The sequence below is a fragment of the Dendrobates tinctorius genome, unplaced genomic scaffold (genome assembly GCF_039654945.1).
Source record: "Dendrobates tinctorius isolate UK_male_01 unplaced genomic scaffold, ASM3965494v1 ptg000019l, whole genome shotgun sequence".
NCBI classification, from domain to species: domain Eukaryota; kingdom Metazoa; phylum Chordata; class Amphibia; order Anura; family Dendrobatidae; genus Dendrobates; species Dendrobates tinctorius.
The window spans coordinates 140375-165218 of NW_027361687.1; positions in this window are offsets into that span (position 1 = coordinate 140375).

The window sequence follows — 24844 nt, forward strand, 5'->3', positions numbered from 1 at the left end:
TAAAGGTACAGCACCGATTTCTGGCCACCGTATTCACTAACAACACTGTAGGTTTATCTTTAAATCACTGCAGTGTTATGTATCTGGCTTGCAGCGGCCATGAACTATTGCACCTGTAGCCCAAACAGCAGTATCAAGAGAGGAGGGCCCGGTCTGCCAGCGCATCCGGGCCCCTCTTTTGCTACTGTTCATGGGGCCCCATACAGTAGTAAGGGCAGTAATGCCCTGATGGCGGCCCTGGTCATTACACACCCATACACATAGCTCTGCTACGTCATTACACACCCATACACACAGCCTCTACATCATTACTATTAGGGCTGGCGTAACGCACCAAGTAATACAGATAATAGGGTGCGTTCGCAGCCTGGGGCACACCGTGCAGAGGTGGTAAACTGCGGCTTGGTAATGGCTGATGCTATATGGCGGTATAAAAGACCACACGCAGGTTAAGGTTGCGGATTCACCTGCGGAATTTTCCGTGGGGATCCGCAGGTAAAGTGCCCTGCAGTTTTCCTGCAGACTGGCCAGCAGTTTTCCCCTGCAGTTTGACACCTGGACAATGGAACAGGTGTCAAACCGCAGCAGAATCTGCAGAAAGAATTGACATGCTGCAGATTTAAAACCGCAGCAAATCCGCCCGGAAAAATCCGCAGCATGTGCACAGCAGATTAGAAAACCCACAGGATTACATTATACTGTACACTGGCTGCGGAACTGCTGCGGATCCGCAGAGGCAAATCCGCTGTGGATCCGCAGCATGTGCACATACCCTAATAGTCACCCGGTGTTTACAGGAGCAGACTCTGTTACCTCACAGACCCGCACTACTGTGGAACATAAATGCCGGAGTCAGTTTAAACGCACAGAATGCGTTCACAGAACTCTGCCCCAAGGACACACGGGGTCTGAGTTCTTCTAGACCTTCTGAGCGCGCGGCCTCACACCTACGGACGCTACTATAGATGCTGACTATGGTGGAGTGTAGAGCCACTGATGCCAGTCTCTACCTACACCTAAGGCCGGGTTCCCACTGCACTATGGCAGTCCGTTTAGCGGACTGCGTTACACCACGGTATAACGCGATGTAACCCAGTCCGTTAACGCCGCCATAGCCTCCCATTAACTAGCGCATTGCGACGTATGCCGTAATGCGGCACACGTTCGCGATGTGCCGTTAAGCACTGACGGAGCCTCGGACACAGGCTGCAGCGTCTGAGGCTCCGTCACAGCTAGCGCTGATGATTCATCAGCGCTAGCGGTCATAGCATGTCACCGCTAGCACTGCTGAATCATCAGCGCTAGCAGTATAGCATAACGCGTTATGCTATAGCGTTAATGCAGCCCGTCAACGCTATGCGTTGATAAGGCTGGTTAACGCTATGTGAACCTGGCCTAAGCCTGGGCACTTAACAGGCTAGGCTGCACAACACATGCGTACCAAGGGTAGGGATTTCATAAAGAGTCATTCACCTAGACATTCATTCATACATGCATGCATGCATACAACACTCACTCCACATAGTCTATAATATTTTATATTAGCGCATGGCCGGAAGGCCATGTGAACCTTTTATAGTTGCGACCTTCCTGGTGGTCCAATCGGAGCAACAACAGGACCTGAGCATGTGACCTCCAACCTCCAATGAGAGGTCGTCCCACAGGCATGCACAGTAGGAAAAAAGCAGGACTTAGTCCCAGGAGCGTCTGCTCACCGCTGACTCATGCATGGTAATAGGGCCGGCGTTAGGGGCAGGCAGACCAGGTAGCTGCCTTAGGCCCCCGCCCCCTAGGGGCCCCCAGCTAGCGGCACATCATGCCACCGCTATGGGGCCCCTGAGGCAGGGGGGCCGACTGCCAACAGCGCCGACTCCCCCCGCCACCGCATTGAACTATACCGGCGATACGCCGGTACAGTTCAAAGCAATGGTGGAGGAGAGCGTGTCAGCTGACACTCCCTCTCCCATCATTCCCCGCTCTGCCTCTGACACAGCGGGTGCGCGATGAAGTCATCGCGCTCTCACTGTGTGCAGTGAGAGCAGGAGCCGGGAGCAGCATGGGCAGGAGGAGAAGGTGAGGAGTGTTTTTTTTTTTTTAATAATATATCTGTTAGGGCTGGCGGAACACACCAAATTATAAAATAATAGTAGGTGCGTTCGCAGCCCGGGGTCCACCGTGCAGAGGTGGTACACTGCTGCTAGGTAATGGCGGACGCTCTATAAGGCAGTACAATGGCAGAACACACGCGGGTTAAACGTCACAGGGCGAACTCTGTTGCTCCACAGAGCCGCACTACTGCTAAACACAAATACTGAGCCTGTTAAAGCTCACAGAGCTCGAGGAGATAAAGGCTCAGTATGTGGTCACAGGACTCAGGCCCAAGGACACAGTGCCAGCGTCCCTCTAGACTTACTGAGCGTGCGGCGTCGCAACCGCGAACGCTGCTAACTGAGGCTGACTGCAGCGGAGCGACAGTGACTGTCGCGGTAAGATAGTGCCCTATAGTAGGCGACACCATCGGACGCTAGTGCTGTGGACTGATGTGCATTGTGGCCTATAGCTTAGCCACTGACTGGCGCTGACTCTAATACTGATACCCTAAACACATGCGTAATATCCGAGGGGAATCTTAATAAGTCATTCATCAGGTACATGCATCCGTCATCATCCACACATATAGCAACTAGAGTCTATACTAGCGCATGGCCGAGCGGCCATGCGAGTCTTTTATAGTCAACACCTTCCGGAACCTTCCAGATCCACCTGATGGACCAATCAGAACTGTAGAAGGACGTGAGCATGTGACTTCCGATCCCCAATGGGGAATCGTCCCATGAGCATGCTCAGTGGCGCGATGGAAGGACTTAGATTCTTGAGTCTTTTGCTGCTGGCCAGGCTGCATTGTCATACCTGAACCCGATGTGGCAGCAGCAACTGATCCCACACTGCTGGTCTGAGCAGAGCGCCGGGACCGACGAGTCTGCTGAGCAGGCGCCACTGCGGCCGAAGGAGAATGGGGAACCGCTGAGTGCAAGGCTTTGGATTCCTACTGTGCAGTGGCAGGAACCCGACGCTTTACAATATCGTGTGTGCTGGACTGTGGGGCCACTCTCGGGGGGGTATATACCAAGTGGAGCTGGGCTATATATACCATGTGTGGCTGGCTATATAACATGTGGTGCTGAGCTATATATATGATGTGGGGCTGGGCTATAATACTATGGTGTTTTGGGCTATATACCATGTGGTGCTGGGCTATATACTATGTGGCTGTGTTATATACCATGGGGGGCACATATTATATTTTATAGGGGAGGTTGTGTTATATAATATGGGGGGCTACATTGTATTCTATGGGGAGGTGGGCATTCTATTTGGGGCTACATTATATTCTATGAGGGGGCTGTATTATATTCTATGGGAGTGATTGCATCATACTCTATGAGGGGGCTACATTATACTATATGAGGAGGTTGCATTGTATTCTATGGGGGGATGCATTATATTCTATGGGGGGTTACATTATATTGTATGGCAAGGCTGCATTATACTCTGTGTGGTTGCTGCATTATGCTCTGTGGGGTGGCTGCATTATACTATATGTGGGCTGCGTTATACTGTATCGAGGACTATGGGGAATACATTATATGAAGAACTATGGGGTGCATTATACTATGGGAAGTGAATTGTACTGTCATGATCCCAGTGCAGGTTTTTGAGCTGCACGTCAGGGGTTAATGTCTGGAGCTCAGTGCAGGTTTTGGCCTGCACACCTGGGGTTAATGATTGTGGCCTCTCTTTGGTTCTGGGAGAGCTTCTTAAACCCCTGGGAAGCTCCAATCCCTGTCAGTTATACTTTTGCCTTTGGTCGAGTGTGGTGACCTCTATGTGCCTGTGCCTGTTCGTTGTTATAGCTTGTTTATATGGTTCTGACCCGGTTCTGTTCCCTGTTGTGAGTTTGCCTGTTGATTCTGTAGTGCGCTACCCTCTCTGTGTATGACGCATTGCCTGTGATCTGACTACACTCTGCTCACCCCTCTTGTACCTTGCAGCTATCTCTGTGTATGACTCATTGGCTATGTCCTGACTATTCTCCCTGTCTATGCCTCTTGGTAACTTTGTCTCGCAGTTACTCTGCTAGCAGTTCTCTTGCAGCTCCTAGCTCTCTGTTTAGGCCACGCCCCCAGCAGTCACGTGCTTCAGGTCCTGCTGTTCTGAAGTACGCATCTACTCGGCTGCTGCCCACTCCACAGGTATCTTTGAGCACAATTTGCTTTACTCAGGACACGCGCACTGGCTCAGTGAGCAAGTTCAGTGCAGTGTTCCTGACATGTACTACATGGATGACAATGGCGGAAAATTATACTATATGGAACACTATGAGGAGTGTATTATACTATATGGAGGACTGGGCAGTGTATTTTAATATATGGAGGGCTATGAGGAGTGTATTATACTATATGGAGTCCTGAGGAGTGTATTATACTATATGGAGGACTATGGGGCACATTATATTATATGGAGGACTATGGGGCACATTATATTATATGGAGGACTATGGTGTGTAAGCTGTAGACGTGCTGCTGATTACATGATACTGTATGGTGATCTGTTAGTGATCCATTAGTGATTGTTCTGTCCCCATCATTCTTTCTCTGATGGTGGAAAGAGGCCGGGAAACAAGTGTTAAACGACTTCAATATTGTCGATCACACTCATTTAGCGGCCTGAAATCAGCGCATGTAACTACAACCGAAATGCTTCTGTGTGATGTGCAATATCTTAGCATTTGGGGCCCCATTTTAAACTTTGCCTAGGGCCCCACTTTGCCTAAAACCGGCCCTGCATGGTACAATAGCTGAGCCTAGAAGAGCAACCAGACGCCTAACATTAGCCTGGGCAAGATGCTGGGACCGATGTTTCTGCTGAGCAGGAACCTCTGCGGCTGCAGAGGCATGGGAGACCGCTGAGGACATGGCTTAAGATTACCCCTGTGCAGCGGCGGGAGCTCAACGCCTAAGAATTACACACCCATACACAGTTATGCTACATCATCACACCCATACACACAGGTCTGCTACATCATTACACACAGCTCTGCTACATCATTACACCCCCATACACACAGCTCTACTATGTCATTACACACAGTTATGCTACATCATTACACGTGAAAAATTCAAAAGAAATGTTCCAGATCCATATAGTGTAAAAATATCTTTTATATTCCATATAAATTAAAAACATGGAAAGCTCCTCGGACATCACAGCACACTGGAGGACAAGCGACGTGTTTCGACCACGACTGTGGTCTTTGTCAAAGCTAGATACTAAATAAACTTCAATCATTAAAAAGGTATCAAACACCAATCAGATGTCACAGATTCATCATGTGATTTAAGGTCCTAGTACGACCAAATATATATCTAAATGCGCTATACAGCAGAATATATTAAAAACAATAACACATTTTGTACAAAGAAAAACAAAACTAAATGACAATTATTAGATAAATAATAAGTATACTTTGATTAATAGTGAAACATAATTTCATTTTTCTTGTTGAGTCCATCCGGAAATCTGATTCCAAGGTTAAAAATCCAGTACGCCTCACGGGTAAGCAGAATTCTTTTGACATCACCACCGCGTGGAGGTTTTTTAATTTTCTCTAGACCTGTCACTTTCAATGTCGCAATATTGCGCGAATGATTGTCAATAAAATGTCTAGCTGCTGAAAGAAATGTTGCGATTACCACCTAGAACATTAGAAATATCATAAAGGTGCTCATTAATACGTGTTTTTAATTTTCTTGAAGTGCACCCTATATAGGATTTTTTACAGGAATCACAATCAATTTTGTAGATCACAAATTTACGGTTGCAGTTAAAATCTTTTATAACAAATGTGTTGGAATTGTTATACTTATTGAAGACTTTACAATTAACCATTTGTTAACAGGTTTTACAACCAACCATGCCACATTTATAACTGCCCTTACAATTTAACCATGTTTCAATGGCCGATTTGAGTCAAATAGACTAGGACATAAAATATTTCTCAATGTGGCAGCTCTCCTTGCTACGACATTACAACCTTGATCCAGTATTGTAGCCAAAACAGGATCCTCATGCAAAATTGGTAAAAATGTATTTATTATATTTTTAATTTTGTAAAATTGTGGACTGCATTGAAAGCATACAAAACTGAGTATGAAGCCATAAAATAACATCATTTTATTAGAATCAGTACAAAGCACAAACATATACGAGATTAAAAGGGAGATGAATATCCAATATGACATCACAAAGTACACATGCAATATAGAAATAGTGCGCTCAGTGCTAACACCATGCAAATCACCAGGGAAAAATCACAGATCATAAATTATTAAAAAAAGTAAGAGAGCAGCCAGATCACATCAATGTGAAGCCCAAGAGATATAATAATACATGTCTCCACCCAAAAATGGGTGGGCAAAGTTAATGCTGTTCAAACGTAAGGAGGAGCAGTACTAGAATGCCGAGTGATAATTACTACCGTCTATTTATATGCCTAAGTATGGATGTCTTAGTGACATAATAAAAGTTAACACAACAGATGTCTAATACGTAAAGCAGATTTTCAAATCAGCGACATGTAATGCTAGATGATGCAAAAAAGGGGTCACATCATGGTGAAACAGATTGCTCCTGCATAGAATAACACATGAATAATTAATGATAGTACTGCAGAGCCGTAAAGTGGAAAAGATGCACACATGAGACAGAAATGCTCAAAGTAAATTCCATACGGTATAGAAATGACAGCCCAGTGAGATACATAGTGAATTAGGCATACAACCTTGAGATGTAGCGGTCCCCGATGCGCGTTTCGCGTAAGCTTCGTCCTGGGGGGGTCACATTTACCCCCCAGGACGAAGCTTACATGAAACACGCACTCCATACCTCATTGTGAATCACTCCACTTCCCCTGGCTACGTATATACAGTGCTGTGCAAATTAATTGGGACAAAGCATTTTTTCAGTAAAATCGTAAGTTGGTTACCAGTCAGTGATTCAAACCAGTTTTAACTGCTTTGAACAGGCACTCACACCTGTTCAAAGCAGTTAAAACTGGTTTTAATCATTTAATGGTAACCAACTTACGATTTTACTTAAAAAATGCTTTGTCCCAATTAATTTGCACAGCACTGTATAATGGCGCAGTTAAGCGCTCTTACACCTCACCGCAGCCTCCTGATGCAGCACACAAACAGGTCAGTTAACTCCTCTACCTCCGACATCCTTACTTTAGTGTCCCGGTCCTGTCAGCGCCGGCGTGCAGCCACCGCTGAGCAGGGACTCAACCACACTGCAGAGGGGCCCGGGGTCAGATACGGCCGGGCAGCTCAGGCAAACAGGACCTGGAGACGCTGAAGTTAGCAAGCAGCGAAGGACCTACGGTCATGTGACTGCAAGGGGCGGGGCTTAGTGTCCTGCTGCCAGAGATCGGCAGGACACAATAACAGGAATACTCAAGTCAGACAAACGGGGTCATACACAGAGATAGCAGAAAAGTACCAGGGATGAGACAGAATGGATAGTCGTGGTCAAAGCCAAACAGACATAGAAGGTACCAAGCAGAATCCAACAAGCAGTATCCAGAGAACAGACCGAGTCGAAACCAAAGTATCAGGCAAACAAGAACACAGCACAAACACACTCAGGGGTCAACACACTCTGCCAAGGGCGAAAGTATAACTGACGGGGATTGGAGCTTCCTGAGGCTATAAAAGGCTTTCCTAGAACCAAGGAGAGGCCCCAATAATAAGCCCCAGGTGTGCAGGTAAGAGCCTGCACTGGGATCACAACATTTAACCCTAGAAGTGCAAGTCATCAGCATTGGTTCCAGACATTAACCCCAAGCGTGCGGGTCCAACCCACACTGAGATCATGACAGTACCCCCCCTCAACGGCGGGCCTCTGGACCCCCAGCCTTGCCCGGGTACCTAGCATGGAAAGCCCGAACCAGGCGATCCGCATGCATCAACCGGGCCGGCACCCAGGACCTGTCCTCCGGCCCATACCCCTTCCAATGAAACAGGTACTGTACCGACCGCCATACCAACCTGGAATCTACGATATGACCAATCTCATATTCCACATGCCCCTCAACCAAGACCGGAGGAGCAGCGGACTCAGACTCTCCCCGGACTGCTTCAAAAGGTTTCAGTAGAGATCTATGGAAGACGTTAGGGATCTTGAAAGAGGGTGGAAGGCACAGCCTGTACGCCACTGGATTGATTTTTTCCACAATCTTGTATGGGCCTATGAATTTGGGCCCCAACTTGGCTGAAGGAATCTTCAACTTAATGTTTCACGTGGAGAGCCAAACTTTTTCTCCAACCTGAAACGTGGGATCTGGTGTTCATTTCCTGTCCGCGAAAAACTTATACCTGCCTTGAGACATAGATATATTCTGCTGGACTTCCGCCCACATATTCCTTAACCGCTGAACAGAGCCCTCAGCCCCGGGACACCCCGAATCCAGACGAGAAAACTCACCAAAATGAGGACTGAACCCATAGTTAATCAAAAAAGGAGACATACCCGTGGATTGACTCCCCCGACTATTGAAGGCAAATTCAGCCAACGGCAGTACATCACACCAGTCACTGTCGAGCAGAAGTCAGACATCAGAGGATCTGTTCCAGAGACTGATTAGTGCGTTCCGTCTGACCATTGCTCTCAGGATGGTATGCAGACGAAAAGGACAGAGACATCCCTAATTTTTTGCAGAAAGCACGCCAAAACTTAGCCACAAACTACACACCACGATCAGACACCACATTCAGGGGTACCCCATGCAACCGGATCACATGCTGCACAAACAATCTGGATAAAGTCTCAGCTGAAGGTAGTGCGGACAGGGGTACAAAATGAGCCTGCTTTGAAAATCTGTCTACCACTACTCATACCACCGTATTACCCTGGGATGGAGGAATATTGGTAACAAAATCCATGGACAAGTGGGTCCATGGTCTTTCGGGAACTGCCAAGGGCATCAGCTCCCCCGCCGGCCGGCTATGAGAGCTTTTAGAACAAGCGCAGACCCCACAACCAGAAATAAATTTTTTTATGTCAAAACTAAGGGTAGGCCACCAAAAGATCCTAGCCACCGCCTGACGCGTGGCTGATATACCAGGGTGAGCACTCAGCTTGGATTCATGGAACTCCTGCAAGAGTTTAAGGCGAAGTTGCTCTGGGACAAACAACTTACCCCCTGGCTTGGCCGCAGGAGCCAGCGACTGGGCCCCCTCAATCTCCTGTTCTAATTCAGACGAGACCCCTACTAACACAACCCCAGGGTGAAGAATGGAGGACGGTGGCTCAGGGGAAGACACAGGCTGAAAACTGCGAGATAAGGCATCAGCCTTGACATTCTTTGACCCTGGACGAAATGTAATAGTAAACTGAAAACGGGAAAAAAAAAAGCGACCAACTGGCCTGTCTGGGTGTTAGTCTTTTAGCAGACTCAATGTATGACAAATTTTTGTGATCTGTGATCAAAGTAACCGGGTGACTGGCCCCCTCCAAAAAGTGCCTCCATTCTTCAAACACCAATTTGACCGCAAGAAGCTCTCTATTGCCTACGTCGTAATTTCTTTCACCAGCAGAGTACTTCCTGGAAAAGAAAGCACATGGCCTGAGGTTGGTTAGAGTGGCAGGCCCTTGGGACAACACTGCCCCCACCCCCACCTCGGAGGCGTCCACTTCCACAACAAATGGTTTGGACAGATCTGGCTGTACTAACATAGGAGCAGGCATAAAGCATTTTTTCAGGGTCGCAAAGGCCGCTTTTGTGAGCGCGGACCAATTTCTCACATCCGCACCTTTGCATGTTAGATCTGTGAGTGGTTTGACCTCCTGTGAAAACCCCCTAATAAATTTGTAGTAATAATTGGCGAACCCAAAGAAGTGCTGAAGACCCTTAAGATCGCGGGGTTGCACCCAATCCGCAATGGCCTGCACCTTCTTGGGGTCCATGCGAAAACCCTCACAGGACACAATTAATCCCAAAAAAGACAACTCCTGAACAAAAAACACACATTTCTCCAATTTGGCAAACAGATGATTTTCCCTCTGTCTTTTGAGAACGGTTCGTACATGTTTCAGATGAGAATGACTGTTGGAGGAGTATATCAGAATATCGTCGAAGTAAATAACAAAACGACCAATGAGATCTGAGAATACCACGTTGATGAAATTCTGAAATATGGCGGGGGCATTGGTAAGACGAAACGGCATGACTAAATTTTCAAACAGTCCCTCGGTCGTGAGGAACGCAGTTTTCCATTCATCCCCCTCCCGGACCCTTATCAAATTATATGCCCCGAAGATCCAGTTTAGAGAACCATTCTGCCCCCGAAAGTTGGTGACACAAATCGGGAATCAACGGAAAGGGGTACGTATTCCGTACAGTAATCTTATTAAGCTCATGAAAATCGAGACAGGGACGTAAACCACCATCTTTTTTCTTTACAAAAAAAACCCTGCCGCCACAGGTGAGACTGAGGGACATATGTGTCCCTTGCAAAGGCTCTCAGCAATGTAATCCTTCATAGCTAAGCGCTCAGGGCCAGGTAAATTAAACAGACGGGCTTTAGGCAATTTAGCCCCCGGGACTAACTCGATAGCACAGTCAAAGGGTCTATGTGGCGGCAACGTCTCAACTTCACTTTCGGAGAATACATCTTTGAAGTCTTTCAGGTACTCCGGAATACCTTCCAGCTCGACAGATGACACAGACACAGATTTATGTTGTGAGTTCATTTTTCCCTTCACCGTTGAGGTCTGGTGAACTCCCTCCTCTGGTGAAGGAAGGTAGTGAAACTGATTACCAAACACCTGGGCAGCTAGATGATAACTGGGTGGCTGGAATTGAGGACTGGATATAAGGCTGCCGACGCCCTTCTTCCTGTCTGGTGATTTTCCTGCTGGATTCTTGGAGACCAGTCTGATTCCTGCGTCTCAAAGCTAAGTTTTTCTGCTCTGCTTTGTACTCTTCAGTTTTGTTTTTGTTTTTCCTTGTTTTTTGGGAGTTCTGCCATCCCCGGCCGGGGGTGAGCTGAATTCCATTTTTGTCTCTGATCTGTTGATCTTTTGCTCTGTCTTCAGAATATACCTGAGTGCTGATATAGTCTTTTGAAGCCTAGCGACTTCAGGGCCTGTTTTTCCTATCAGTCGGTTGGCTCATTTTGATAGGGTTTTTGCGGATGGCAGACAGCAGCTTTCCTATCCTGTCCTATGTAGTTAGCTTGGGCCCCATCATTTGCTCAACCTATCTTTCTATCTGTGTTAGTGTTTTCATCTTGCTTCACCGTCATTATATGTTGGGGGCTGCCTATTGCTTTGGGGTCTGCTCTGGGGCAGTTTAGTTTTTCCCCCTGTCTTTAGGCTATGTAGCTCTCCGGCTGTGATCGAGGGGTCTAGGGCACCGTAGGAACCCCTCACTGCTACTGCTAGTTGTTGTGGATAGGTTCAGGGGTCTGCAATCCGATAGCTGCCAACCTCTCTGGTTTTTCTGGACTTAGCTGGTATTTTGTTTTATCCTCCTTCGGTGACTCATCATAACAGATTTAACAGGTTCAAAAAGTAGTGCAGATTTATCACATACAGTGGGGCAAAAAAGCATTTAGTCAGTCAGCAATAGTGCAAGTTCCACCACTTAAAAAGATGAGAGGCGTCTGTAATTTACATCATAGGTAGACCTCAACTATGGGAGACAAACTGAGAAAAAACAATCCAGAAAATCACATTGTCTGTTTTTTTTCCCTTTTATTTGCATATTATGGTGGAAAATAAGTATGTGGTCAGAAACAAGCAATCAAGATTTCTGGCTCTCACAGACCTGTAACTTCTTCTTTAAGAGTCTCCTCTTTCCTCCACTCATTACCTGTAGTAATGGCCCCTGTTTAAACTTGTTATCAGTATAAAAAGACACCTGTGCACACCCTCAAACAGTCTGACTCCAAACTCCACTATGGTGAAGACCAAAGAGCTGTCAAAGGACACCAGAAACAAAATTGTAGCCCTGCACCAGGCTGGGAAGACTGAATCTGCAATAGCCAACCAGCTTGGAGTGAAGAAATCAACTGTGGGAGCAATAATTAGAAAATGGAAGACATACAAGACCACTGATAATCTCCCTCGATCTGGTGCTCCACGCAAAATCCCACCCCGTGGGGTCAGAATGATCACAAGAACGGTGAGCAAAAATCCCAGAACCACGCGGGGGGGGACCTAGTGAATGAACTGCAGAGAGCTGGGACCAATGTAACAAGGCCTACCATAAGTAACACACTACGCCACCATGGACTCAGATCCTGCAGTGCCAGACGTGTCCCACTGCTTAAGCCTGTACATGTCCGGGCCCGTCTGAAGTTTGCTAGAGAGCATTTGGATGATCCAGAGGAGTTTTGGGAGAATGTCCTATGGTCTGATGAAACCAAACTGGAACTGTTTGGTAGAAACACAACTTGTCGTGTTTGGAGGAAAAAGAATACTGAGTTGCATCCTTTACCTACTGTAAAGCATGGTGGTGGAAACATCATGCTTTGGGGCTGTTTCTCTGCAAAGGGGCCAGGACGACTGATCCGGGTACATGAAAGAATGAATGGGGCCATGTATCGTGAGATTTTGAGTGCAAACCTCCTTCCATCAGCAAGGGCATTGATGATGAAACGTGGCTGGGTCTTTCAACATGACAATGATCCAAAGCACACCGCCAGGGCAACGAAGGAGTGGCTTCGTAAGAAGCATTTCAAGGTCCTGGAGTGGCCTAGCCAGTCTCCAGATCTCAACCCTATAGAAAACCTTTGGAGGGAGTTGAAAGTCCGTGTTGCCAAGCGAAAAGCCAAAAACATCACTGCTCTAGAGGAGATCTGCATGGAGGAATGGGCCAACATACCAACAACAGTGTGTGGCAACCTTGTGAAGACTTACAGAAAACGTTTGACCTCTGTCATTGCCAACAAAGGATATATCACAAAGTATTGAGATGAAATTTTGTTTCTGACCAAATACTTATTTTCCACCATAATATGCAAATAAAATGAAAAAAAAAACAGACAATGTGATTTTCTGGATTTTTTTTTCTCAGTTTGTCTCCCATAGTTGAGGTCTACCTATGATGTAAATTACAGACGCCTCTCATCTTTTTAAGTGGTGGAACTTGCACTATTGCTGACTGACTAAATACTTTTTTGCCCCACTGTAACTTAGAATCATTAAACCCCCATTGCACAATCTCCCCCGTTTTCCAGTTAATAACTGGGTTATGGCGTTGTAACCAGGCACAAATCCTGCTGGTAGATTGTCCAGAACCAAACAACTTAAGTTTTCCACATGAGCAGCGCCCACTCTGAGCGAAAACAAATCAGACATAAAGAGAATTCCCTCTTTAGTGAGGGGGAGGAGTCAATGGCCACCACCTTGATCAGAACCTTGAGCCTAACTGTCCCTATCTTGCAGCGTGTGACCAGTTGGGAGTCAATAAGATTGATGGATGATCCTCAGTCCACGAAGGCTGTGGAGGGAAAAAAACAACCGTACACTAACAGTTCCACATGAAGCAAAACCTTAGAAAATGAGGAAAAGGGTACCTGAGGGTCTGAGTAGTCTCCCTGCTGACTACCCAGACCTAGTCATTTCCCGCCAACCAGGTCGAGGATGGGCAATCAGGACACTCCCTTTTCCAATGTCCCGTTTTACCGCAGTAGAAGCATAACTGCTTTTCTCTCCAGCATTTTCTCTCCTTTTCCTTCAGGGAGAGAGCGCCTACGTCCATGGGCTCAGAGACAGTCTCTTTTCCACTGGGGAACAATGGAGTCTCCACCTGCATCACCCCCCTGGCCCGCAACCTGCGGTCCATCCGGACGGCTTGGGTCATGGCGTCCTCAAGAGAGTTAGGTGGGGGATGTAACGCCAAGGCATCCTGCAGCCGCTCGGACAAACCTCTGCGAAAGAGTCCTCGGAGCGCGGTGTCGTCCCAAGAGACCTCTGCAGCCCAACTGCGGAATTCAGTACAAAACCACTCAGCCGAGTGTTTCCCCTGACAGACACTCATCACCATGTCCTCTGCCACTCGTACTCGGTCCGGCTCATCATATATGTGCCCGAGGGCCTCAAAAAATGCATTCACCGACACTCTCTCAGGGGCAGTGGGAGGAAGGGAAAAAGCCCAAGCTTGTGGGGACCCTCTTAATAAGGACATAAAGACCCCTACCTTCTGGCTTTCATCCCCAGAGGAATGTGGTCTCAAACTAAAAAAAAGTTTGCAACCCTCCATGAAGATCCTGAGCTCCTTTTTGTTCCCAGAAAAGAAGTCAGGCAGTTTAACAGGTGGTTCCGGGGACACCAGAACAACATCACTTGCCCCAGCCTCCAGAGACCCAGCAGATAAAGCCCCCCGCACTGTCTCAGAAACCTGCTGCTGAGAACGAGCAAGAGCTTGCTGCTCCATAGATAAACCCTGAAACATCTGACTCAGATTTTTCATCTGTTCAGCCAGAGACTGTATGGGATCCATAATTCTCTGCAAAAAAACCCCAAAAACTTAATGGTCAGTTATAATGTCATGGTCCTGTCAGCGCCGGCATGCAGCCACCGCTGAGCAGGGACTCACCCACACTGCAGAGGGGCCCGGGGTCAGATACGGCCGGGCAGCTCAGGCAAACAGGACCTGGAGACGCTGAAGTTAGCAAGCAGCGAAGGACCTACGGTCATGTGACTGCAAGGGGCGGGGCTTAGCGTCCTGCTGCCAGCAGGACACTATTACAGGAATACTCAAGTCAGACAAACGGGGTCATTTACAGACATAGCAGTAAAGTACCAGGGATGAGATAGAACGGATAGTCAGGGCCAGATAGCGGTCAAAGCCAAAACAGACATAGAAGGTACCAAGCAGAATCCAACAAGCAGTATCCAGAGAACAGACCGAGTTGAAAGCAAAGTATCAGGCAAACAAGAACACAACACAAACACACTCAGGGGTCAGCACACTCTGCCAAGGGCGAAAGTATAACTGACAGGGATTGGAGCTTCCTGAGGCTATAAAAGGCTTTCCCAGAACCAAGGAGAGGCCCCAATAATAAGCCCCAGGTGTGCAGGTAAGAGCCTGCACTGAGATCATAACATTTAACCCCAGAAGTGCAGGTCATCAGCATTGGTTCCAGACATTAACCCCAAGCGTGCGGGTCTAACCCGCACTGAGATCATGACATTTAGTATCAACTTTTACCTGCAGTGTTATAACTTTGTGGCTTGATTTCCTTACAACCCCTAAATGGAACTTCTGTCAATTCTATGCACTGTTTTCTTCTCCTGATCTTCCACAATGAGGTCAGTATCAGCCGCTTCTTCCTATATCTGCAACATGCTCCCACCACCCACCACCATCTTTTGCATTTGTCTTATTATCTAATACCTTTGCCACCACTTTAGCATTGTTAGAGTAATATTATGGTCCTTGTTACTCTCCTTCTCTATAATACTCTGCATTTGTCTTATTATTTAGCCCCTAACGGGCAATTTTGCCCCCATTTGAACATTGAAAGAGCAATATTTGTCATAACTTTTTGTATTCATCTCATTATTCTAGCCCTTACTAGGCAATTTTGCTATAATTTTAGCACTATAAGACTAATATTATTTGATATTTGTATTGTCTTGTGACTCTCCATCTCCATGAGGGTGTATTAGCTCATCACAATTTATTTTAAAACTTCCATAGAAGTGATTTTCCAGGCAATATCGGATCCTTTATTATGTCGTTTTCTTATATTTGTCACCGGTCTACAAAAAAAAAAAACTTTAAGAACAGTTTTAGACTAATTTGAGGGTGCTGAATTCAAAACTGATCTTATAATTTCTCTATCACATCACGTTTTTGCGCTATAGGTATATAGCCCATTTTCATGAATTCCATGAAAAATATAAGCAGTGTATGAAAAGTGCCAGTTTATACGGTTCACTAAGGTAAATTTAGTTTTCATTTAGTCTCCCAATAAATGTGAGCAAATCTTTGTTTTCTTTGAACATGCATAATTCCCATTTGTTATGATAAGAAAGTAAACAAACAGTTTTTAACGTACACAACAGTCGTGTGCGGGTGTGCGCACACGCTGCGGATTCTGCTGCGGATCTGCAGCGGATTTGGCCGCTGCGGATCCGCAGCAGTTTCTGCTGCGGTGTATAGTACCATTATTCCCTATGGGAAATGGAAACCGCTGTGCAGACGCTGCGGAATTTTCCGCACGGATTATCTGCGGTTTCTAAACCGCAGAAAGAAGTGACATGTCCTATCTCCTCCATTGTGGAGATGGTGAAACCGCAGGGCCAAACAGCAGGATAATCCGCAGATTTATCTGCGGATTTATCTGCGGATTTTGCAAAATATGCGCGGATGAATCCGCAGCAGATTACGCAGCGTGTGCACGTTCCCTGCAGGTATTGTTTTCCTGGTCTTAGTGAAGAGAAGAAAAAGGCTGGAATATTTGATGGACCTCAAATAATAACACTTATGAGAGACCCAAATTTTATCACATCAATGAATGAGACAGAAGAAAGAGCTTGGAATGCATTTTATAATGTGGTGCAGAATTTTCTAGGGAATAAGAAAGCAGACAACTATGAAGAGATTGTGGAAGAGCTACTAATGAGTCTGCGAAATCTTGGATGTAGACTGAGTATCAAGATTCAGTATTTACACAGCCATATGAACTTTTTTCCAGAGAACCTTGGGGATGTGAGCGAGGAACAAGGGGAGCGTTTTCATCAGGACATTAAAACAATGGAAGAACGGTATCAAGGCCGGTGGGACTCACATATGATGGCTGACTATTGCTGGAGCTTGATGAGAGACAACCCAGAAGCTTTACATCACAGATCAGCCAAGAAAAGAAAGTTCAAATAATTGCCATTTGCCATTCATCTGTGTGCCATATATATGTGTTTTTATATTTTGTAGTTTAATTCTGTAAGTATACTTGATCTGCTGTACATAGACTTTGTAATCTTTGTTATTCCTTGAATAAAAATATACAAAATGTAGTACCGATGATCATGTGTTTTTATCATATAAAAAGTTCGATAGGAGTAATTTTCATCAAAAATTGAAAATATCTCGAAATCCTGATGTAAAAGCCAAAAACGGAGTTCATATTCGTAATCAGCAGCCAAAATTGACTTAAAATATATTTTTAAAACCTTTTGCCAGAAAAATTGCATTGACCAATTGTACAGCATTTAAAGGCTTCTTTATATTGTATCTTGTATTGTGTTTTTATATTATGAATTTTCTCTCATATCCTGTATATTTATTTTTCCAGTAAGGTTTGATAAAGACCCAGGATAGGGTCGAAACATTGCCTCTAGAATACCTTGTTTTTCCACTACGGTGAATTATCTTGTGATTGAAATAAACCTTCCTTTTTGCAACCATATGAAATTCTGAGAGCGACTGTTTATCTTTTGGACTACGTTTTATGGAACAATTCCACGTTCAGTCCGCACCTCCCTATAGCAAGAGTTAGCGTCCTTCTCTTCTCTACTGAAGCTGAATGCTGGCAGGGAGAGTAAAGATCATTTTTCAGTCACCCATGATGGCACCACAAGAGAGGGGATCTGCTTTTCAAGGACAGGAAACCTTCAAGTTAAAAAGGGCGGCTCCTCTCTCTGCCTCATTTGGCTTCCTGTCCTTAATGGGGAACCCTCAGGATAACGGCATGAAAATGGAAGAGGATGCCAGGGCCTGGGGCGGCTGGGGTTTGGCTGACATGGGTCTGCAACGGCCGTCGCCAGGTGCCGGTAGCGCCTCGGAGGCCACAATAGCGTGCCCTCCCTGAGCAGGCATGGGGAGACATCCTGCCATACCACACCACACCACACAGGAGCACATCAGTGCCCAGGCGAGAGAAAATAAAGAGGATGCCTGGGGTGGTTCGATTTGGCACACAGGGGTGTGCTGCAGTCGCTGCCAAGGTGCCAGTAGCACCATGGAGGCCATAATTGAGTGCTCTACCTTAGTGATTAGGTACAGGATGCTGGGACATCGGGGTCTACAGGCCACGCTTCCCTGGTCGTATCGGGTGTCGAGGAGGTGCAGGAGATGCAGCACGGAGCTTACCTGTCAGCGCTGCAAGAAGCTTCCAGCGTAGATGCGTGCGTTCCGAAAGTCGCAGCTGGATGACGTGCGAGGTCAGAGAGCGTGTACCGGAAGTGGCATCCGGGTGACATGCAAAGTCACAGAGTGCGCCGGAATGGCATCAGGGATGACATGGCTTCCGGAGGAAAGGAGCGGTACGGGGGCTGTGCATGCCGGCCGGCGGTCTCCATGTGAGTATGAAAGGGGATCGCTGGCAGGCAGTGATTGGCAACATGGAGGCTCAATCACAAGAGCATCAACAGCCAGCGCAGCAGGAGCAACAGGAGTTGCTCCAGAAGCAAGATAAGAAACGTGCATCACATCCTCAGGACAAGAGGAAGCAGGGACCCCAACAGCCACATCGCAGCAGCAGTGGGGGCCACTCGGGCAGCACACAGCGGACCATCACAGTGTCAGGAAGGAGGAGTTGATAGTCTCCAGGGGAGACATTTCCGACACCAACCAGCCTCCGGATCCGGTACCCGGTTAAAGCGTCCAAGTGGTGAGTAACTTACGAGAAAGTACAGTACGCTGTATGTTTTTTCTTTCTCTTTTATTTTTGCCTTGCTGTCTCTCCTCCGCTCTCTGCCTCTCTATTCTTGGTTGGGATGGAGAATAGGGGGTCCATAGGAAGTGCAGAACCAAATTGAACAATAAGGAGTGCCCCCTTTGTGGACAGCAGTTTGACAGGGCTTGGAAAAAAAATTGTGTCAGGACTGTATAGAAAGAATCCCCAAATTTTGCGGCCAGTCTAAGGTCCTTAATCAGTGCTGAAGTGCGGAGGACGGTTAGCGTACTAGGCCCCACTGCAGATAGTGGCAGTTTGAGAAAACAGAAGTCCAGTCCATCCCCTTCAGCTCCAGAGGAGCTTACGGTGTCAGAGCTGGGAGATTCGGACCAGACGGAGTCATCCAACAGCAGTTCAGAAGAGAGGTGCTGTTTTCCTGTGGAGGGAACAAGATAAGTTGATAAAGGCAGTGAGGTCCACTATGGGTCTAGTGGACGTAAAAACTAAAAGATCGGCTCAAGACCTTATGTTTGGGGGTCTAGAGAGAAAGAAACGCAGAACCTTTCCCGTGAATGAGCAATTGCAGAGCCTCATAAAGAGGGAATGGGAAAGGCCAGACAGAAAGGTGCAAGGTCTCATTTCCCTTAAAAGGAAATTTGCGTTTCAATAGGAAGCATTCTCCCCCTGGGATGAAGTTATATGTGGTGGTGTCCAAGGTTTCAAGGACGTTTTCTCTCCCATTTGAAGACCTGGGATCGTTTAAGGAGCCACTTGACAGAAAGATGAACAGTTTCCTTAAGGCAGCTTGGGATTCCTCTGCGGGAGCTTTGAGACCAGCCATTGATGCCACATGCATTGCTAGATCTTTGAAAGTCTAGCTAGACAACCTTGAGGACCAGCTGGAACAGCGAGTCTCGAGAGAGACCATCCTATCTTCTGTCCCCACCATCAAGGCAGCAGCAGCATTTCTGGCAGATGTCTCGGCAGACTCGGCAAAGTTGGCTGTCAGATTAGCGGCACTAGCCAACGCACGTTACCAGGCGGTTTGGCTAAAGTGTTGGCCAGGGCACATGCAGGCCAAAGTCAAACTCTGTTCTCTCCCCTGCAAAGGAAAATTCTTATTCGGGCCAGCTCTCGATGAGATTCTAGAGAAAACAGGGGATAAGAAGAAAGGGTTTCCTAGGGCTCCTTTTCATCCTTTCGGCCGTCCTTTCGGAGGGGTCGCAGGTCCAGCAGAAAGCCATACAGAGACTGAGACAAGCCAGAGAAGCAGCACAGAGGGGTAAGAAGTTTCTACTTTGGAAAACCTGCCCGAGAGACCAAGAAACCCCCCAAGTGACTTTCTTTTCCAGGTGGAAGGGAGGCTCTCTTCCTCCCAGCCTGGGAAAGAATTTCTTCCATTGCCCGGATCCTCCAGATTGTAGGATCAGGCCTAAAATTAAAATTCCACACACCACCATCACAGAGATATGTAGAAACTCTGGTACAATCTTCTCGACACAAACAGCTGGTCCTGGAGAACGAGATCCTGTCTCTCAAAGAAAAACATGTACTGGAAGAAATTCCCCTATGGGAAAAAAAAGGGGTTGTATTCCCCCCAATTTCTGATAAAAAAACACATGCGTCATGGAGAACCATTACAAACTTGAAGACCCTAAACAAATTCTTGATAGTCCCTTTCTTCAAGGTGGAGTCACTGAGGACAGCGTGGTTCTCTTCCCATACTGTTACATGGCGGTCCTGGACAGGCTTTTCAGGGTCGCTTGAAAAGAAAGTTAATACTCCCAGAGACAGTAATCTGGTCCCTCAGATGGTGGTTAGGGATCGATTTGGCACCCCAGAGAGTACCTTGGGTGAATGTGGTATTCAGAGTAGTTACATCAGATGCCAGTCCCTGGGGGTGGGGAGCCCACCTGGACGCCCTTTGGCTTCAAGGAGCCTGGTCGCGGAGGGAGAGGATGCTCTTGTCTAACAACTGGGAGATCCTGGCTATAGAGCGTTAAAGGGGCTGTAACCTCATCTGCAGGGCCACCATATGAGAGTGCTGTCTGACAATCAGGCTACAGTAGCTTACATAAACCTCCATGGGGGTACTCGTTCCCATCCTCTAATGGCAGTGGCAGAACAAATATTTCTACTGGCAGAAAGACATCTCCTCTCATTATCGTCCCTGCATATCAGAGAAACAGAAAAAAATAGGAGCAGACTCCCTAAACCGCAATCAGCTAAAACAGGGAGAATAGTCCCTGAGGAAGTCTGTGTTCGATCAGATTGTGGCCATGTGGGGTCATCCCCAGATAGACCTCTTTGACTCAAGAGAAAACAGGAAAGTCCAGAAGTTCTGTTCCTTGAACTCAGCAGACAGGCTTTACACGTTAGCTGCTTTCAGGATAGAATGGGCGTCAGGGCTGCTCTTTGATTTCCACAGATATGCCTCAGCCCGTCAGTTTTAAGGAAGATCAGGGAAGACAGCCACAGTGATCATGATAGCTCCATTTTGGCTGAAGAGGCCTTGGTTTTATTGGCTGAAAGCAATGTCAGTATCGGATCCGTGGGTCCTCCTGGAAATCCGGGATCTCCTGTCCCAGGGGTCTTTTCTCTATCCTAAGATGGCCAGGCTGCATTTAACAGCCTGGAATTTGAGAGATCACTTTTAGAGAAGAAGGGATTCTCGGCTAGGTTAATTTCTACCCTACTTAGTAGCAGGAAGCCATTGACCACCAGAATCTATGGGAGGACCTGGAGAAAATTCCTGTCATTTTCGGAGGCAGGGCAGGAAGGGGAAGTCCCATTAGTATCTATACTGGAGTTCCTTCAGAAGGGGCTGGAACTCGGCCTGGCAGTTAGCACCCTTAAGGTACAGGTTTCAGCATTGGGGGTCTTATATAATTGTGACTTGGCAAGTAATAGATGGGTGGCCAGGTTCATTAGGGCCCGTGGTAAATCCAGCTCAGTTCCATCACCTAGCCGCCCCCCTGCGTGGGATCTAAATTTGGTGTTGTCGGCATTAGCAGAAAGCCTTTTCGAACCACTAGCCTCGGAAAAGGTCATCTCGTTAAAAACAGCCCTACTGGTAGCTCTCACTTCAGCCCATAGGATAGGTGATTTGCAGGCTTTGTCAGCAGACCCTCCTTACACGTAGATCATGGAGGATAGTATAGTCTTGATATTAGAGCTGGCTTCCCTCCCTAAGGTGATTACAAAATTTCATAGAGCTCAGGAAATAGTGTTACAATCCTTCTGTCCTAACCCGAGCAACCAGAAGGAGGAAAGACTACATACCTTGGATGTTAGGAGGTGCCTTCTGCGTTATCTAGAAGTGACAGATGCCTGGAGAAAGCAGAGAGCCCTGTCTGTGTCCTTTCAGGGGTTGAGGAAGGGCCTTAGAGTATCTAAACAGACTATAGCAAGGTGGGTTAGAGAGGCCATAAAGCTAGTGTAGGATAGGTGCGAGGAAGGTGATCCTACAGGAATGGGGGGGTGACCCACTTCTTGACGCCGAGAGACTTGAGAATGAGACAGAAATTGAGTTCAACAGGTCCGTGTTTATTTACCGCCTTTCTGACGACTTCTGCACTTCGCCACAGGAATCTCGCATTTCCTTTATACGTCGTTTTGTACGTCGTGGCGTCCTTTGTGACTCTGTCCACTATGGCTGCCCTAGGCACATCCGCCACAGTGCTTCACCATTCAAAGTACACCATCACTTGGTACTCTCGGACCGTCTCCATCTGCCGCTACTGTCCTTTGGGCCACCCCCCCGTGATCGTCTCAACTGTCAGTTACTCTCTGAGGGCCTTATACCTTCTTTCTCTCTATGGCAGGCCCTCCTATCTAGTGAGCTCCCCTGGCTGACTGGAACTTCTAGAACCTTCCCTCAGCCTTTATACTACCAGCCCTGGTAGCTCCGCCCCCTATCACCTGACAGTAACCTTTGACCAATGGCAGTTACCTTGACCCATGGCAGTTGCATAACCACTCTCTCCTACGCTCCCCACTGCCCTCTAATGGTCAAACTACCACATGACACCCTTTTCTCTTTATCTCAGCCTACACTGCGCTATCTTTCTGTCTCTTACTACAGACAGACCTGTCCGTCAGCTCAACCTCCCCACACTAGCCTATGCAGGTAGGGCCATTCCTAAAGGTCTGAAGGCCCATTCCACGAGAGCCGTGGTGACGTCCTGGGCAGATGCCTCCATCGACCAGATTTGTAAGGCGGCCACATGGTCCTCTCTGTCCCCCTTGTTATGAGTGAGTCACCGTAGGAGGCAAAAACAGAAATACTAGCTAAGTCCAGAAAACCAGAGAAGTTGGCAGCTATTGGATTGCAGACCCCTGAACCTATCAACAACAACTATCAGTAGTCGTGGGGGGTTCCTACGGTGCCCTAGACCCCTCGATCACAGCCAGAGAACTAAATAGCCTAAAGACAGAAAGGGAAATCTAAACTTCCCCAGAGCAGACCCCAAAGCAATAGGCAGCCTCCAACATATAATGACAGTGAAGCAAGATGAAAAAAACACTCACACAGATAGAAAGATAGGCTGAGCAAATGATGGGGCCCAAGCTAACTAAATAGGACAGGATAGAAAAGCTGCTGTCTGCAATCCACCAAAACCCTATCAAAACAAGAGCCAACAGCTGATAGGTAAAAAAGCCCTGAAGACGCTAGGCTTCAAAAAGACTATATCAGTACTCAGGTATTTTCTGAAGACAGAGCAAAAAGGAATTCAGCTCACCCCAGCAGGGAATGGCAGAAATCCAGAAAAACAAGACAAAACAAAACCAAAACACAAATGCAAAAAGCAGAGCAGAAAACTTAGCTTTTGAGGAGCAGGAATCAGACTAGTCTCCTAGAATCCCTCTGAGAAATCACCAGCAACCCAGAAGGGCGTGGCCTGCCTTATATCCAGTCAGCAATTCCAGTCACCCAGTCATCATCATCCTGCTCAGGTGCTTGGTAATCAGCCTCACTACCTTCCTTCACCAGAAGAGGGAGTTCATCAGACCTCAATGGTGAAGAGGAAAATGAACTCACAACAGTACCTCCCCCTTGAGGAGGGGTCACTGAACCCTCATCCACGCCACCAGGGCGATCTGGGTGAGCCGGATGAAAGGCACGCACCAATCTTTTGGCATGAATATCAGAGGCAGAGACCCAGGAATTATCCTCCTGACCATAACCCTTCCACTTAACCAAATACTGGAGTCTCCGTCTAGCCAGACAGGAATCCAGTATCTTCTCTACCTCATATTCCATGTTACCTTCAACCAATACAGGGTCCGGAGGTGCCACCCCAGGAACAACTGGTTCAACAAACCTCTTCAACAAGGACTTATGAAACACATTATGGATTTTAAATGTGACAGGAAGAGCCAAACAAAAAGAGACCGGATTAATAATCTCCAAAATCTTGTAAGGTCCAATAAATCTAGGCTTAAACTTAGGAGAAGCCACCTTCATAGCGATATTTTTTGATGATAACCAAACCATATCACCAACCTTAAACTGGGGACCAATGGTCCTATGTCGGTTGGAAAACCGCTGGGCCTTTTCCTGGGAGAGAGAGAACTTATCCACCACTTGGTCCCAGATCTGGTGCATTCTCTCCACCACAGTGTCAACACCTGGGCAGGCAGAAGGCTTCACCTGCCCTGAAGAAAATCGAGGATGAAATCCAAAGTTACAAAAAAAAGGTGACATCAAAGTGGCAGAACTAGCTCTATTATTTAAAGCAAATTCGGCCAAGGGGCAAAAATGAAACCCAATCATCCTGATCAGCGGAAATAAAACATCTCAAATACGACTCCAAGGTCTGGTTTGTTCTCTCCGTCTGCCCATTGGTCTGAGGGTGAAAAGCAGTGGAGAAGGACAACTGAATTCCCAGCTTGGAACAGAAAGTCCTCCAAAATCTAGACACAAACTGAACTCCTCTGTCAGATACAATGTTCTCATGAATCCCGTGCAAGCGAACCACCTGTTGCAAAAACAGGGGCATCAACTCAGAGGAAGATGGCAACTTAGGGAGTGGTACAAGATGAACCATCTTAGAGAACCTATCACAAATCACCCAAATAACAGTCATTCTCTGAGAGACAGACATATCAGAGATGAAATCCATTGAAATATGGGTCCATGGCCTCCTGGG